Below are 17,775 nucleotides of genomic sequence, written 5' to 3' on the forward strand. Positions count from 1 at the left end.
TTAGCGATTAAAGCCAAACGTTACGAAACCATCCAAACGTTTCACATATTTTAGCAATTTAAGCTAAACGTTTACAACCGTTACGAAACAAATACCGTTAGTAACGTTTGGCTTAAATTGCAAAAAAGGGAAAACGTTTGAATCAGTTTCGTAATATTTGTAAACGTTTGGCTTTAATTACTAAAAAGGTGAAACGCTTGGATATGTTTCGTAACGTTTGTAAACGTTTGGCTTAAATTGCTAAAAAGGTGAATCGCTTGGATTTGTTTCGTAACGTTTGTAAACGTTTCGCTTAAATTGCTAAAAAGGTGAAACGCTTGGTTTTGTTTCGTAACGTTTGCAAACCTTTGACTTAAATTGCTAAAAATGTGAAACATTTGGATTTGTTTCGTAACGTTTGTAAACGTTTCGCTTCAATCGCTAAAAAGGTGAAACGTTTGGATTTGTTTCGTAACGTTTGTAAACGTTTTACTTAAATCAATAAAAAGGTTAAACGTTTGGATTTGTTTCGTAACATTTGTAATCGTTTGGCTTAAATCGCTAAAACGGGGAAATGTTTGGATTTGTTTCGTAGCGTTTCTAAACGTTCGGCTTAAATCGCTAAAAAGGTGACATGTTTGGTTTTGTTTCGCAACGTTTGTAAACGTTTGGCTTACATTGCTAAAAAGGTAAAACGCTTGGATTTGTTTCGTAACGTTTGTAAACGTTTGGCTTATATTTCTAAAAAGGTGAAACGCTTGGATTTGTTTCGTAGCGTTTGTAAACGTTTGGCTTAAATTTCTAAAAAGGTGAAACATTTGGATTTGTTTCGTACCGTTTGTAAACTTTTGGCTTAAATTGCTAAAAAGGTGAAACATTTGGATTTGTTTCATAACCTTTGTAAACGTTTGGCCTAAATCGCTAAAAAGGTGAAACGTTTGGATTTGTTTCAAACGTTTGTAAACGTTTGGCTTAAATCGCTAAAAAAGGGAAACGTTTGGATTTTTTGGTAACGTTTGTAAACGTTTGGCTTAAATTGCTAAAATGGTTAAACGTTTGGATTTATTTCGAAACTCTTGTAAAAGTTTGGCTTAAATTGCTAAAATGGTGAAACACTTGGATTTGATTTTTAACGTTTGTAAACGTTTGGCTTAAATTTCTAAAAAGTTAAAACATTTCAATTTGTTTCATAAACTTTGTAAACATTTGGCTTAAATCGCGAAAAAGATGGAACGTTTGGATTTATTTCATAACGTTTGTAAACGTTGGCTTAAATTGCTAAAAAGGTGAAACGCTTGGATTTATTTCGTAACATTTGTTAACGTTTGGCTTAAATTGCTAAAAAGGTGAAACGCTTGGTTTTGTTTCGTAATATTTGTAAATATTTGGCTTAAATTGCTAAAAAAAGTGAAACGCTTGGATTTTTTTCGTAATGATTATAAACATTTGGCTTAAATCGCTAAAAAGGTGAAACGTTTGGATTTGTTTCCTATGTTTGTAAACGTTTGGCTTAAACCGCTAAAAAGGGGAAACGTTTGGATTTATTTCGTAAACTTTATAAACGGTTGGCTTAAATTGCTAAAAGGGTTAAACGCTTGGATTTATTTCGCAACGTTTCGAAGCGTTTGGCTTAAATTGCTAAAAAGGTGAAACGGTTGGATTTTTTTCGTAACGTTTGTAAACGTTTGGCTTAAATTGCTAAAAAAGTGAAACGCTTGTTTTTGTTTTGTAATGTTTGTAAACGTTTGGCTTAAATCGCTAAAAAGGTGAAACGTTTGAATTTGTTTCATACGTTTGTAAACGTTTGGCTTAAATTGCTAAAAAAGGTGAAAGCTTGGATTTGTTTCGTAACGTTTGCAAATGTTTGGCTTAAATTTCTAAAAAGGTGAAACGCTTGGATTTGTTTCGTAACGTTTGTAAACGTTTGGTTTAAATTGCTAAAAAAGTTAAACGCTTGGTTTTGTTTCAAAAAGTTTTTAAATATTTGGCTTAAATTGCTAAAAAGGGTGAACACTTGGATTTGTTTTATAACGTTTGTAAAGGTTTCGCTTAAATTGCTAAAAAGGTGAATAGCTTGAATTTTTTTCGTAACGTTTGTAAACGTTTGGCTTAAATTGCTAAAAAGGTGAAACGCTTGGTTTTATTTCGTAATGGTTGTAAACGTTTGACTTAAATTGCTAAAAAGGTGAAACGCTTGGTTTTGTTTCGTAACGTTTGTAAACGTTTCGCTTTAATCGCTAAAAAGGTGAAACGTTTGGATTTGTTTCGTAACATTTGTAAACGTTTGGCTTAAATCGCTAAAACGGGGAAATGTTTGGATTTGTTTCGTAGCGTTTCTAAACGTTCGGCTTACTTCGCTAAAAAGGTGACATGTTTGGTTTTGTTTCGCAACGTTTGTAAATGTTTGGCTTACATTGCTAAAAAGGTAAAACGCTTGGATTTGTTTCGTAACGTTTGTAAACGTTTGGCTTATATTTCTAAAAAGGTGAAACGCTTGGATTTGTTTCGTATCGTTTGTAAATGTTTGGCTTAAATTTCTAAAAAGGTGAAACACTTGGATTTGTTTCGTACCGTTTGTAAACTTTTGGCTTAAATTGCTAAAAAAGTGAAACATTTGGATTTGTTTCATACCGTTTGTAAACTTTTGGCTTAAATTTCTAAAAAGGTGAAACATTTGGATTTGTTTCATAACCTTTGTATACGTTTGGCCTAAATCGCTACAAAGGTGAAACGTTTGGATTTGTTTCATACGTTTGTAAACGTTAGGCTTAAATCGCTAAAAAGGGGACACGTTTGGATTTTTTGGTAACGTTTGTAAACGTTTGGCTTAAATCGCTAAAATGGTTAAACGTTTGGATTTATTTCGAAACTTTTGTAAACGTTTGGCTTAAATTGCTAAAATGGTGAAACACTTGGATATGATTGATAACGTTTGTAAACGTTTGGCTTAAATTTCTAAAAAGTTAAAACATTTCAATTTGTTTCATAACCTTTGTAAACGTTTGGCTTAAATCGCTAAAAAGGTGAAAGGTTGGGCTTAAATTCATACGTTTGTAAACGTTTGGCTTAAATCGCTAAAAAGGTGAAACGTTTGGATTTATTTCGTAACGTTTGTAAACGTTTGGCTTAAATTGCTAAAAAGGTAAAATGCTTGGATTAGTTTCGTAACGTTTGTAAACGTTTGGCTTAAATTACTAAAAAAGTGACACTCTTGGTTTTGTTTCGGAATGTTTGTAAACGTTTGGCTTAAATTGCTAAAAAGGTGAAACGCTTGGATTTGTTTCGTAACGTTTGTAAAGGTTTCGCTTAAATAGCTAAAAAGTTGAATTGCTTGGATTTGTTTCGTAACGTTTGTAAACGTTTGGCTTAAATTGCTAAAAAGGTGAATTGCTTGGATTTTTTTCGTAATGGTTGTAAACATTTGGCTTAAATCGCTAAAAATGCAAAACGTTTGCATTCGTTTTGTAACGTTTGGTTTTCTTTCGTAACGTTTGTAAACGTTTGGCTTTAATGGATAAAAAGGTGAAACAATTGGATTCGTTTCGTAATGTTTGTAAACGTTTGGCTTATATCGCTAAAAAGGTGAAACGTTTGGAGTTGTTTTGCAACGTTTGTAAATGTTTGGCTTATATTGTTAAAAAGGTGAAACATTAGGATTTGTTTCGTAACATTTGTAAACGTTTAGCTTAAATCGCTAAAAAGGTGAAAGTTTTGGATTTGTTTCGTAATCTTTGTAAACGTTTGGCTTAAATCGCTAAAAAGGTGAAACGTTTGGATTTGTTTCATATCGTTTGTAAACGTTTGGCTTAAATCGCTAAAAAGGGGAAACGTTTGGATTTGTTTCGTACTGTTTGTAAACGTTTGGCTTAAATTTCAAAAGAGGGGAAATGTTGGATTTGTTTTGTAATGTTTTTAAACATTTGGCTTAAATTGCTTAAACGGTGAAACTCTTGGATTTGTTTCGTAACGTTTGTAAAAGTTTGGCTTAAATTGCTAAAAAGGTGAGACATTTGGATTTTTTTCCTAACGTTTGTAAAAGTTGGGCTTAAATCGCGAAAAAGATGGAACGTTTGGATTTATTTCATAACGTTTGTAAACGTTGGCTTAAATTTCTAAAAAGGTGAAACGCTTGGATTTATTTCGTAACATTTGTTAACGTTTGGCTTAAATCGCTAAAAAGGTGAAACGTTTAGTTTTGTTTCGTAATATTTGTAAATATTTGGCTTAAATTGCTAAAAAAGTGAAACGCTTGGATTTGTTTCGTAATGATTATAAACATTTGGCTTAAATCGCTAAAAGGTGAAACGTTTGGATTTGTTTCCTATGTTTGTAAACGTTTGGCTTAAACCGCTAAAAAGGGGAAACGTTTGGATTTATTTCGTAAACTTTATAAACAGTTGGCTTAAATTGCTAAAAGGGTTAAACGCTTGGATTTATTTCGCAACGTTTGGAAGCGTTTGGCTTAAATTTCTAAAAAGGTGAAACGGTTGGATTTTTTTCGTAACGTTTGTAAACGTTTGGCTTAAATTGCTAAAAAAGTGAAACGCTTGGTTTTGTTTTGTAATGTTTGTAAACGTTTGGCTTAAATCGCTAAAAAGGTGAAACGTTTGAATTTGTTTCATACGTTTGTAAACGTTTGGCTTAAATTGCTAAAAAAGGTGAAAGCTTGGATTTGTTTCGTAACGTTTGTAAATGTTTGGCTTAAATTTCTAAAAAGGTGAGACGCTTGGATTTGTTTCGTAACGTTTGTAAACGTTTGGCTTAAATTGCTAAAAATGTGAAACGCTTGGTTTTGTTTCAAAAAGTTTTTAAATGTTTGGCTTAAATCTCTAAAAAGGTAAACCCTTGGATTTGTTTCATAACGTTTGTAAAGGTTTCGCTTAAATTGCTAAAAAGGTGAATAGCTTGGATTTTTTCGTAACGTTTGTAAACGTTTGGCTTAAATTGCTAAAAAGGTGAAACGCTTGGTTTTATTTCGTAATGGTTGTAAACGTTTGGCTTAAATCGCTAAAAATGCGAAACGTTTGGATTTGTTTTGTAACGTTTGGTTTTGTTTCGTAACGTTTGTAAACGTTTGGCTTTAATCGTGAAAAAGGGGAAACATTTGGATTTGTTTCGCAACGTTTGTAAACGTTTGGCTTATATCGCAAAAATGGTGAAACATTTAGAATTATTTCGTAATGTTTGTAAATGTTTGGCTTAATTCGCTAAAAAGGTGAAACGTTTGGATTTGTTTCGTAACGTTTACAACATTTGGCTTAAATTGCTAAAGAGCTGAAATGGTTGGATTTGTTTCGTAACGTTTGTAAAAGTTTGACTGAAATTGCTTAAATGGTGAAACGCTTGGATTTGTCTCGTAACGTTTGTAAAAGTTTGGCTTTAATTTCTAAAAAGGTGAAACATTTGGATTTGTTTCGTAACGTTTGTAAACGTTTGGCTTAAATCGCGAAAAAGGTGAAACGTTTGGATTTGTTTCGTACATTTGTAAACGTTTGGATGAAATCGCCAAAAAGGTGAAACGTTTGGATTTGTTTTGTAACGTTTGTAAACTTTTGGCTTAAATTGCTAAAAAGGTGAAACATTTGGATTTGTTTCGTACCGTTTGTAAACTTTTGGCTTAAATTTCTAAAAAGGTGAAACATTTGGATTTGTTTCATAACCTTTGTATACGTTTGGCCTAAATCGCTACAAAGGTGAAACGTTTGGATTTGTTTCATACGTTTGTAAACGTTAGGCTTAATTAGCTAAAAAGGGGAAACGTTTGGATTTTTTGGTAACGTTTGTAAACGTTTGGCTTAAATCGCTAAAATGGTTAAACGTTTGGATTTATTTCGAAATTTTTGTAAACGTTTGGCTTAAATTGCTAAAATGGTGAAACACTTGGATATGATTTATAACGTTTGTAAACGTTTGGCTTAAATTTCTAAAAAGTTAAAACATTTCAATTTGTTTCATAACCTTTGTAAACGTTTGGCTTAAATCGCTAAAAAGGTGAAAAGTTGGGCTTAAATTCATACGTTTGTAAACGTTTGGCTTAAATCACTAAAAAGGTTAAACGTTTGGATTTATTTCGTAACGTTTGTAAACGTTTGGCTTAAATTGCTAAAAAGGTAAAATGCTTGGATTAGTTTCGTAACGTTTGTAAACGTTTGGCTTAAATTACTAAAAAAGTGACACTCTTGGTTTTGTTTCGGAATGTTTGTAAACGTTTGACTTAAATTGCTAAAAAGGTGAAACGCTTGGATTTGTTTCGTAACGTTTGTAAAGGTTTCGCTTAAATAGCTAAAAAGTTGAATTGCTTGGATTTGTTTCGTAACGTTTGTAAACGTTTGGCTTAAATTGCTAAAAAGGTGAATTGCTTGGATTTTTTTCGTAATGGTTGTAAACATTTGGCTTAAATCGCTAAAAATGCAAAACGTTTGCATTCGTTTTGCAACGTTTGGTTTTCTTTCGTAACGTTTGTAAACGTTTGGCTTTAATGGATAAAAAGGTGAAACAATTGGATTCGTTTCGTAATGTTTGTAAACGTTTGGCTTATATCGCTAAAAAGGTGAAACGTTTGGAGTTGTTTTGCAACGTTTGTAAATGTTTGGCTTATATTGTTAAAAAGGTGAAACATTAGGATTTGTTTCGTAACATTTGTAAACGTTTGGCTTAAATCGCTAAAAAGGTGAAAGTTTTGGATTTGTTTCGTAATGTTTGTAAACGTTTGGCTTAAATCGCTAAAAAGGTGAAACGTTTGGATTTGTTTCATATCGTTTGTAAACGTTTTGCTTAAATCGCTAAAAATGGGAAACGTTTGGATTTGTTTCGTACTGTTTGTAAACGTTTGGCTTAAATTTCAAAAGAGGGGAAATGTTGGATTTGTTTTGTAATGTTTTTAAACATTTGGCTTAAATTGCTTAAACGGTAAAACTCTTGGATTTGTTTCGTAACGTTTGTAAAAGTTTGGCTTAAATTGCTAAAAAGGTGAAACATTTGGATTTTTTTCCTAACGTTTGTAAAAGTTGGGCTTAAATCGCGAAAAAGATGGAACGTTTGGATTTATTTCATAACGTTTGTAAACGTTGGCTTAAATTGCTAAAAAGGTGAAACGCTTGGATTTATTTCGTAACATTTGTTAACGTTTGGCTTAAATCGCTAAAAAGGTGAAACACTTGGTTTTGTTTCGTAATATTTGTAAATAATTTGGCTTAAATTGCTAAAAAAGTGAAACGCTTGGATTTGTTTCGTAATGATTATAAACATTTGGCTTAAATCGCTAAAAAGGTGAAACGTTTGGATTTGTTTCCTATGTTTGTAAACGTTTGGCTTAAACCGCTAAAAAGGGGAAACGTTTGGATTTATTTCGTAAACTTTATAAACGGTTGGCTTAAATTGCTAAAAGGGTTAAACGCTTGGATTTATTTCGCAACGTTTGGAAGCGTTTGGCTTAAATTGCTAAAAATGTGAAACGGTTGGATTTTTTTCGTAACGTTTGTAAACGTTTGGCTTAAATTGCTAAAAAAGTGAAACGCTTGGTTTTGTTTTGTAATGTTTGTAAACGTTTGGCTTAAATCGCTAAAAAGGTGAAACGTTTGGATTTGTTTCATACGTTTGTAAACGTTTGGCTTAAATTGCTAAAAAAGGTGAAAGCTTGGATTTGTTTCGTAACGTTTGTAAATGTTTGGCTTAAATTTCTAAAAAGGTGAAACGCTTAGATTTGTTTCGTAACGTTTGTAAACGTTTGGCTTAAATTGCTAAAAATGTGAAACGCTTGGTTTTGTTTCAAAAAGTTTTTAAATGTTTGGCTTAAATTGCTAAAAAGGGTAAACACTTGGATTTGTTTCATAACGTTTGTAAAGGTTTCGCTTAAATTGCTAAAAAGGTGAATAGCTTGGATTTTTTCGTAACGTTTGTAAACGTTTGGCTTAAATTGCTAAAAAGGTGAAACGCTTGGTTTTATTTCGTAATGGTTGTAAACGTTTGGCTTAAATCGCTAAAAATGCGAAACGTTTGGATTCGTTTTGTAACGTTTGGTTTTGTTTCGTAACGTTTGTAAACGTTTGGCTTTAATCGTGAAAAAGGGGAAACATTTGGATTTGTTTCGCAACGTTTGTAAACGTTTGGCTTATATCGCAAAAATGGTGAAACATTTAGAATTATTTCGTAATGTTTGTAAATGTTTGGCTTAATTCTCTAAATAGGTGAAACGTTTGGATTTGTTTCGTAACGTTTACAACATTTTGCTTAAATTGCTAAAGAGCTGAAATGGTTGGATTTGTTTCGTAACGTTTGTAAAAGTTTGACTGAAATTGCTTAAATGGTGAAACGCTTGGATTTGTTTCGTAACGTTTGTAAAAGTTTGGCTTTAATTGCTAAAAAGGTGAAACATTTGGATTTGTTTCGTAACGTTTGTAAACGTTTGGCTTAAATCCCGAAAAAGGTGAAAAGTTTGGATTTGTTTCGTACATTTGTAAACGTTTGGATGAAATCGCCAAAAAGGTGAAACGTTTGGATTTGTTTTGTAACGTTTGTAAACGTTTGGCTTAAATCGCTAAAAAGGTAAAAGGTATGGATTTGTTTCGTATTGTTTGTAAATGTTTGGCTTATATCGCCAATAAGGCGAAATGTTTGGATTTGTTTCGTATCATTTGTAAACGTTTGGCTTAAATTGCTAAAAAGGTGAAACGCTTTGATTTGTTTCGTAGCCTTAGTAAACGTTTGGCTTAAATCGCTAAAAAGTTGAAACGTTTTGATTTGTTTCGTATTGTTTGTAAACGTTTGGCTTAAATCGCTAAAAAGGTGAAACGTTTTGATTTGTTTCTTAACATTTGTAAATATTTTGCTTAAATTGCTAAAGAGGTTAAACATTTGGATTTGTTTCGTAATGTTTGTAAAAGTTTGGCTTAAATTGCTTAAATGGTGAAACGCTTGGATTTATTTCGTAGCGTTTGGAAAAGTTTGGCTTAAATTGCTAAAAAGGTTAAACGTCATAATGTTTGTTAACGTTTGGCTTAAATCGCTAAAAAGGTGAAACGCTTGGATTTGTTTCGTAACGTGTGTATACGTTTGGCTTAAATTGCTAAAAAAGTGAAACGCTTTGTTTTATTTCGTAATGTTTGTAAACGTTTGGCTTCAATCGCTAAAAAGGTGAAGCGTTTGGATTTGTTTCATACGTTTTTAAACGTTTGGCTTAAATCGTTAAAAAGGTGAAACGTTTGGATTTATTCGTAACGTTTGTAAACGTTTGTCTTAAATTTCTAAAAAGGTGAAACGCTTGGATTTGTTTCGTAACGTTTGTAAACGTTTAGCTCAAATTACTAAACAGGTGAAACGCTTGGATTTGTTTCGTAACATTTGTAAACGTTTGGCTTAAATTGCTAAAAACGTGAAACGCTTGGTTTTGTTTCGTAATGTTTGTAAATTTTGGCTTAAATCGCTAAAAATGCAAAACGTTTGGATTTTTTTCGTAACATTTTAAACATTTGGTTTTATTTGGTAACGTTTGTAAACGTTTGGCTTATATCGCAAAAAAGGTGAAACGTTTGGATTTGTTTCCTAACGTTTGTATATGTTTGGTTTAAATCGCTAAAAAGGTGAAAGGTTAGGATTTTTTTTGTAACTTTTGTATACGTTTGGCTTAAATCGCTAAAAAGGCGAAACATTTGGATTTGTTTTGTAGCCTCCGTAAATGTTTGGCTTAAATTGCTAATAAAGTGAAACGCTTTTATTTGTTTCGTAACCTTTGTAAACATTTAGCTTAAATCGATAAAAAGGTGAAACGTTTGGATTTCTTTCGTAACCTTTGTAATCGTTTGGCTTTAATCGCTAAAAAGGTGGAATGTTTTGATTTGTTTTGTATTTTTTGTAAACGTTTGGCTTAAATCGCTAAAAAGGTGAAATGTTTTGATTTGTTTCGTAACATTTGTAAACATTTGGCTTAAATTGCTAAAGAGGTGAAACGGTTGGATTTGGTTCGTAATGTTTGTAAAATTTTGTCTTAAATTGCTTAAACGGTGAAATGCTTGGATTTGTTTCATAACGTTTGGAAACGTTTGGCTTAAACGTTTCGCTTAAATCGCTAAAAAGGTAAAACGTTTGGATTTGTTTCCTACGTTTGTAAACGTTTGGCTTAAATCGCGAAAAAGTTAAAACGTTTGGATTTATTTCGTAATGTTTGTAAACGTTTTTCTTAAATTGCTAAAAAGGTGAAACACTTGGATTTGTTTCGTAACGTTTGTAAACGTTTGGCTTATATTGCTAAAAAGGTGAAACGCTTGGTTTTGTTTCGTAACGTTTGTAAACGTTTGCCTTAAATTGCTAAAAGGTGAATTGCTTGGTTTTATTTCGTAATGTTTGTAAACGTTTGGCGTAAAATTGCTAAAAAGGTGAAACGCTTGGTTTTGTTTCGTTATGTTTGTCAACGTTTGGCTACAAATCCTAACGTTTCACCTTTTTAGTGATTTAAGCCAAACATTTATAAACGCTACGAAACAAACCAAAACGTTTCACCTTTTTAGCAATTTAAGCCAAACGTTTACAAACGTTATGAAACAAATCCAAGCGTTTCTCCTTTTTAGCAATTTAAGCCAAATTTTTATAAAGGTTACGAAACAAATCAAAGCGTTTCACCTTTTTAGCAATTTAAGCCAAACTTTTACAAAGGTTACGAACAAATCCAAACGTTTCACCTTTTTAGCGATTTAAGCCAAACGTTTACAAACGATACGAAACAAATCCAAACGTTTCACCTTTTTAGCGATTTAAGCCAAACGTTTATAAATGTTACAAAACAAATCCAAACGTTTCACCTTTTTAGGGATTTAAGCCAAATATTTTACAAACGTTGCGAAACAAATCCAAACGTTTTCCCTTTTTAGCGATATAAGCCAAACATTTAAAACGTTTCGAAACAAATACAAACCTTTTGCATTTCTAGCGATTTTAAGCCAAAGGTTTGTAAATATTACAAAACAAAACCAAGCGTTTCACCTTTTTAGCAATTTAAGCCAAACGTTTACAAACGTTACGAAACAAATCTAATCGTTTCACCTTTTTAGCATTTAAGCCAAACATTTACAAACGATACGAAACAAATTCAAGCGTTTCACCTTTTTAGCAATTTAAGCCAAACGTTTACGAACGTTACGAAATTAATCCAAACGTTTCACTTTTTTAGCGATTTAAGCCAAACGTTTAAAAACGCATGAAACAAATTCAAACGTTTCACCTTTTTAGCGATTTAAACCGAACATTTACTAAGGTTTTGAAACAAATCCAAATGTTTCACCTTTTTGGCAATTAAAGCCCAACATTTACAAACGTTACGAAACAAATCCAAACGTTTCACCTTTTTAGCGATATAAGCCAAATGTTTACAAAATGTTGCGAAACAAATCCAAACGTTTTGCCTTTTTAGCAATTTAAGCCAAATGTTTACAAACGTTACGAAACAAATCCAAACGTTTGACCTTTTTAGTGATTTAAGCCAATCGTTTATAAACCTTAAGAAACAAAGCAAAATATTTAAAACGTTATGAAACAAATCCAAACTCTTAGAAAAGTTACGAAACAAAACCAGGTGTTTTACCTTTTTAGTAATTTAAGCCAAACGTTTACAAACGTTACGAAACAAATCCAATCGTTTCATCTTTTTAGCAATTCAAGTCAAACGTTTAGAAACGTTACGAAACAAATCCAAACGTTTCACCTTTTTAACGAATTAAGCCAAACATTTACAAACGTTATAAAACAAATCCAAACGATTCACCTTATTAGCGATTTAAGCCAAACATTTACAAACGTTACGAAACAAATCCAAACGTTTCACCTTTTTAGTGATTTAAGCCAAACATTTACAAAATCTTACGAAACAAATCCAAACGTTTTGCCTTTTTAACAATTTAAGCCTAACGTTTACAAACGTTACGAAATAAATACAAACGTTTCACCTATTTAGCGATTTAAGCCAAACGTTTACAAACGTTACGAAACAAAACCAAATGTTTAAAACCTTATGAAACAAATCTAAATGTTTCACCTTTTTAGCGATTTAAGTCAAACCTTTACAAACGTTACGAAACAAAACTAGATGTTTACCCTTTTTAATAATTTAAGCCAAACGTTTACAAACAATACGAAAAAAATCTAAGCGTTTCACCTTTTTAGCAATTTAAGCCAAACGTTTACAAACGTTACGAAACAAATCCAAGCGTTTCACCTTTTTTGCAATTTCAGCAAAACGTTTACAAACGTTACAAAACAAATCCAAACGTTTCACCTTTTAGCGATTTAAGCCGAACGTTTACAAATATTACAAAACAAAAACAAAGTGTTTCACCTTTTTAGCAATTTAAGCCAAACGTTTACAAATGTAACGAAGCAAATCCAAGCGTTTCACCTTTTTAGCAATTTAAGCCAAACGTTTACAAACGCTACGAAACAAATCAAAGAGTTTCACCTTTTTAGTGATTAAAGCCAAACGTTTACAAACGGTACGAAACAAATCCAAACGTTTCTCATTTTTAGCGATTTAAGCAAAATGATTATAAACGCTACGAAACAAATCTAAACGTTTCACCTTTTTAGTAATGTAAGCCAAACATTTACAAACTTTACGAATCAAATCCAAGCGTTTCCCTTTTTTTGCAATTTAAGCCAAACGTTTACAAATGTTACACACAAATCCAAGCGTTACACCTTTTTAGCAATTTAAGCCAAACGTGTACAAACGTTACGAAAAAAATCTAAACGTTTCGCCTTTTAGCGGCCTAAGCCAAACGTTTACAAAGGTTATGAAACAAATCCAAATGTTTCACCTTTTTAGCAATATAAGCCGAACGTTTACAAACATTACGAAACAAATCCAAGTGTTTCTCCTTTTTAGCAATTTAAGACAAACGTTTACAATCGTTACGAAACAAATCCAAGCGTTTCAACTTTTTAGAAATTTAAGCCAAATGTTTAAAAACGTTACGAAACAAATCCAAACGTTTCACCTTTTTAGCGATTTAAGCCGAACGTTTACAAACGTTACGAAACAAAACCAAACGTTTCACCTTTATAGTGATTTTAGCCAAATGTTTACAAACGTTACGAAACAAATTCAAACGTTTCCCCATTTTTGCGAATTAAGCCAAACGCTTAAAACGTTACGAAACAAATCCAAACGTTTCACCTTTTTAACGATTTAAGCCAAACGTTTACAAACGTTACGAAATAAATCAAAATGTTTCACCTTATTAGCGATTGAAGCCAAACGTTTGCAAACGTTACGAAACAAATCCAAACGTTTCACATATTTTAGCAATTTAAGCCAAACGTTTACAACCGTTACGAAACAAATACCGTTAGTAAACGTTTGGCTTAAATTGTAAAAAAGGTGAAATGTTTGAATCAGTTTCGTAACGTTTGTAAACGTTTGACTTTAATTGCTAAAAAGGTAAAACGCTTGGATATGTTTCGTAACGTTTGTAAATGTTTGGCTTAAATTGCTAAAAAGGTGAATCGCTTGGATTTGTTTCGTTACGTTTGTAAACGTTTGGCTTAATTTGCTGAAAGTGTGAAACGCTTGGTTTTGTTTCGTAACGTTTGTTAACATTTGGCTTAAATTGCAAAAAATTTGAAACGTTTGGATTTATTTCGTAACGTTTGTAAACGTTTCGCTTCAATTGCTAAAAAGGTGAAACGTTTGGATTCGTTTAGTAACGTTTGTAAACGTTTGGCTTAAATCGCTAAAAAGGTTAAACGTTTGGATTTGGTTCGTAACATTTGTAAATGTTTGGCTTAAATCACTAAAACGGGGAAATGTTTGGATTTGTTTCGTAGCGTTTGTAAACGTTCGGCTTAAATCGCTAAAAAGGTGACACGTTTGGATTTGTTTCGCAACGTTTGTAAACGTTTGGCTTAAATTGCTAAAAAGGTGAAACGCCTGGATTTGTTTCGTAGCGTTTGTAAACTTTTGGCTTAAATTGCTAAAAAGGTGAAACGCTTGGATTCGTTTCGTACCATTTGTAAACGTTTGGCTTAAATTGCTAAAAAGGTGAAACATTTGGATTTGTTTCTTAACCTTTGTAAACGTTTGGCCTAAATCGCTACAAAGGTGAAACGTTTGGATTTGTTTCATACGTTTGTAAACGTTTGGCTTAAATCGCAAAAAGGTGAAACGGTTGGATTTTTTGGTAACGTTTGTAAACGTTTGGCTAAAATTGCTAAAATGGTTAAACGTTTGGATTTATTTCGAAACGTTTGTAAAAGCTTGGCTTAAATTGCTAAAATGGTGAAACACTTGGATTTGATTTATAACGTTTGTAAACGTTTGACTTAAATCGCTAAAAAGGTGAAAGGTTGGGCTTAAATTCATACGCTTGTAAACGTTTGGCTTAAATCGCCAAAAAGGTGAAACGTTTGGATTTTTTTCGTAACGTTTGTAAACGTTTGGCTTAAATTGCTAAAAAGGTAAAATGCTTGGATTTGTTTCGTAACGTTTGTAAATGTTTGGCTCAAATTGCTAAAAAGGTGAAACACTTGGTTTTGTTTCGGAATGTTTGTAAACGTTTGGCTTAAATTGCTAAAAAGGTGAAACGCTTGGATTTGTTTCGTAACGTTTGTAAAGGTTTCGCTTAAATTTCTAATAAGGTGAATTGCTTGGATTTTTTTCGTAATGTTTGTAAACGTTTTGCTTAAATTGCTAAAAAGGTTAAACGTTTGGTTTTTTTCCGTAATGGTAGTAAACATTTGGCTTAAATCGCTAAAAATGTAAAACGTTTGGATTCGTTTTGTAACGTTTTGTTTTGTTTCGTAATGTTTGTAAACGTTTGGCTTTAATGGCTAAAACGGTGAAACGTTTGGATTCGTTTCGTAACGTTTCTAAACGTTTGGCTTATATCGTTAAAAAGGTGAAATGTTTGGATTTGTTTCGTAATGTTTGTAAATGTTTGGCTTAAATTGTTAAAAAGGTGAAACATTTGGATTTGTTTCGTAACGTTTGTAAACTTTTGGCTTAAATAGCTAAAAAGGTGAAACGTTTGGATTTGTTTCGTAATGTTTGTAAACGTTTGGCTTAAATCGCTGAAAAGGGGAAACGTTTGGATTTGTTTCGTACTTTTTGTAAACGTTTGGCTTAAATTTTAAAAGAGGGAAAACGTTGGATTTGTTTTGTAATGTTTGTAAACGTTTGGCTTAAATTGTTTAAACGGTGAAACGCTTGATTTGTTTCGTAACGTTTGTAAAAGTTTGGCTTAATTTTGCTAAAAAGGTGAAACATTTGGATTTTTTTCGTAACGTTTGTAAACGTTGGGCTTAAATCGCGAAAAAGGTGAAACGTTTGGATTTATTTCGTAACGTTTGTAAACGTTGGGCTTAAATTGCTAAAAAGGTGAAACGCTTGGATTTCTTTCGTAACGTTTGTTAAAGTTTGGCTTAAAATCGCTAAAAAGGTGATGGTTTTGTTTCGTAATGTTTGTAAATGTTTGGCTTAAATTTCTACAAACGTAAAACGCTTGGATTTGTTTCGTAATGATTATAAACGTTTGGCTTAAATCGCTAAAAAGGTGAAACGTTTGGATTTGTTTCCTATATTTGTAAACGTTTGGCTTAAACCGCTAAAAAGGTGAAACGTTTGGATTTATTTCATAAACTTTATAAACGTTTGGCTTAAATTGCTAAAAAGGTTAAACTCTTGGATTTGTTTCGTAACGTTTGGAAGCGTTTGGCATAAATTGCTAGAAAGGCGATACGGTTGGATTTTTTCGTAACATTTGTAAACATTTGGCTTAAATTGCTAAGAAAGTGAAACGCTTGGTTTTGTTTTGTAATGTTTGTAAACGTTTTTCTTAAATCACTAAAAAGGTGAAACGTTTGGATTTGTTTCATACGTTTGTAAACACTTGGCTTAAATCGCTAAAAAGGTGAAACGTTTGAATTTATTTCGTAACGTTTGTAAATGTTTGGCTTAATTTGCTAAAAAGGTGAAAGCTTGGATATATTTCGTAACGTTTGTAAATGTTTGGCTTAAAATTCTAAAAAGGTGAAACGCTTGGATTTGTTTCGTAACGTTTGTAAACGTTTGGCTTAAATTGCTAAAAAAGTGAAACGCTTGGTTTTGTTTCGGAAAGTTTTTAAACGTTTGGCTTAAATTGCTAAAAAGGGGAAACACTTGGATTTGTTTCATAACGTTTGTAAAGGTTTCGATTAAATTGCTAAAAAGGTGAATAGCTTGGATTTTTTCGTAACATTTGTAAACATTTGGCTTTAATTGCTAAAAAGGTGAAACACTTGGTTTTGTTTCGTAATGGTTATAAACGTTTGGCTTAAATCGCTAAAAATGCGAAACGTTTGGATTCGTTTTGTAACGTTTGGTTTTATTTCGTAACGTTTGTAAACGTTTGGCTTTAATCGTGTAAAAGGTGAAACGTTTGGATTTGTTTCACAACGTTTGTAAACGTTTGGCTTATATCGCAAAAAGGTTGAAACATTTGGATTTATTTCGTAAAGTTTGTAAATGTTTGGCTTAACTCGCTAAAAAGGTGAAACGTTTGGATTTGTTTCGTAACGTTTAAAACATTTGGCTTAAATTGCTAAAGAGCTGAAACAATTGGATTTGTTTCGTAACGTTTGTAAAAGTTTGGCTTAAATTGCCTAAATGGTGAAACGCTTGGATTTGTTTCGTAACGTTTATAAATGTTTGGCTTTAATTGCTAAAAAGGTGAAACATTTGGATTTTTTTCGTAACGTTTGTAAACGTTTGGCTTAAATCGCGAAAAAGGTGAAACGTTTGGATTTGTTTCGTACGTTTGTAAACGTTTGGCTTAAATCGCCAAAAAGGTGAAACTTTTGGATTTGTTTTGTAACGTTTGTAAACGTTTGGCTTAAATCGCTAAAAGGTGAAAGGAATGGATTTTTTTCGTATCGTTTGTAAACATTTGGCTTATATCGCTAATAAGGCAAAACGTTTGAATTTGTTTCGTAGCATTTGTAAACGTTTGGCTTAAATTGCTAAAAAGGTGAAACGTTTTGATTTTTTTCGTAACCTTTGTAAACGTTTGGCTTAAATTGCTAAAAAGGTGAAACATTTGGATTTGTTTCGTAACCTTTATAAACGTTTGGCTTAAATCGCTAAAAAGGTGAAACGCTTGGATTTGTTTTGTAATGTTTGTAAACGTTTGGCTTAAATTGCTAAAAAGGTGAAACGCTTGGATTTGTTTTGTACGTTTGAAAACGTTTGTCTTTAATCGCTAAAAAGGTGAAACGTTTGGATTTATTTCGTAACGTTTATAAACGTTTGGCTTAAATTGTTTAAAAGGTTAAACGTCATAACGTTTGGCTTAAATTGCTAAAAAGGTGAAACACTTGGATTTGTTTCATAGCGTTTGTAAACGTTTGGTTTAAATTGCTAAAAAAGTGAAACGCTTGGTTTTGTTTCGTAATATTTGTAAACATTTGGCTTCAATCGCTAAAGAGGTGAAACATTTGGATTTGTTTCATACGTTTTTAAATGTTTGGCTTAAATCGTTAAAAAGGTGAAACGCTTGGATTTGTTTCGTAATGTTTGTAAACGTTTAGCTTAAATTGCTAAACAAGTGAAACACTTGTATTTGTTTCGTAACGTTTGTAAACGTTTGGCTTAAATTGCGAAAAAAGTGAAACGCTTGGTTTTGTTTCGTAATGTTTGTAAACATTTGGCTTAAATCGCTAAAAATGCAAAACGTTTGGATTTTTTTTGTAACATTTTAAACGTTTGGTTTTATTTCGTAACGTTTGTAAACGTTTGGCTTAAATCGCTAAAAAAGGGAAACGTTTGGATTTGTTTCGTAA

The sequence above is a fragment of the Mercurialis annua genome, linkage group LG1-X (genome assembly GCF_937616625.2).
Source record: "Mercurialis annua linkage group LG1-X, ddMerAnnu1.2, whole genome shotgun sequence".
Taxonomy (NCBI): Eukaryota; Viridiplantae; Streptophyta; class Magnoliopsida; order Malpighiales; family Euphorbiaceae; genus Mercurialis; species Mercurialis annua.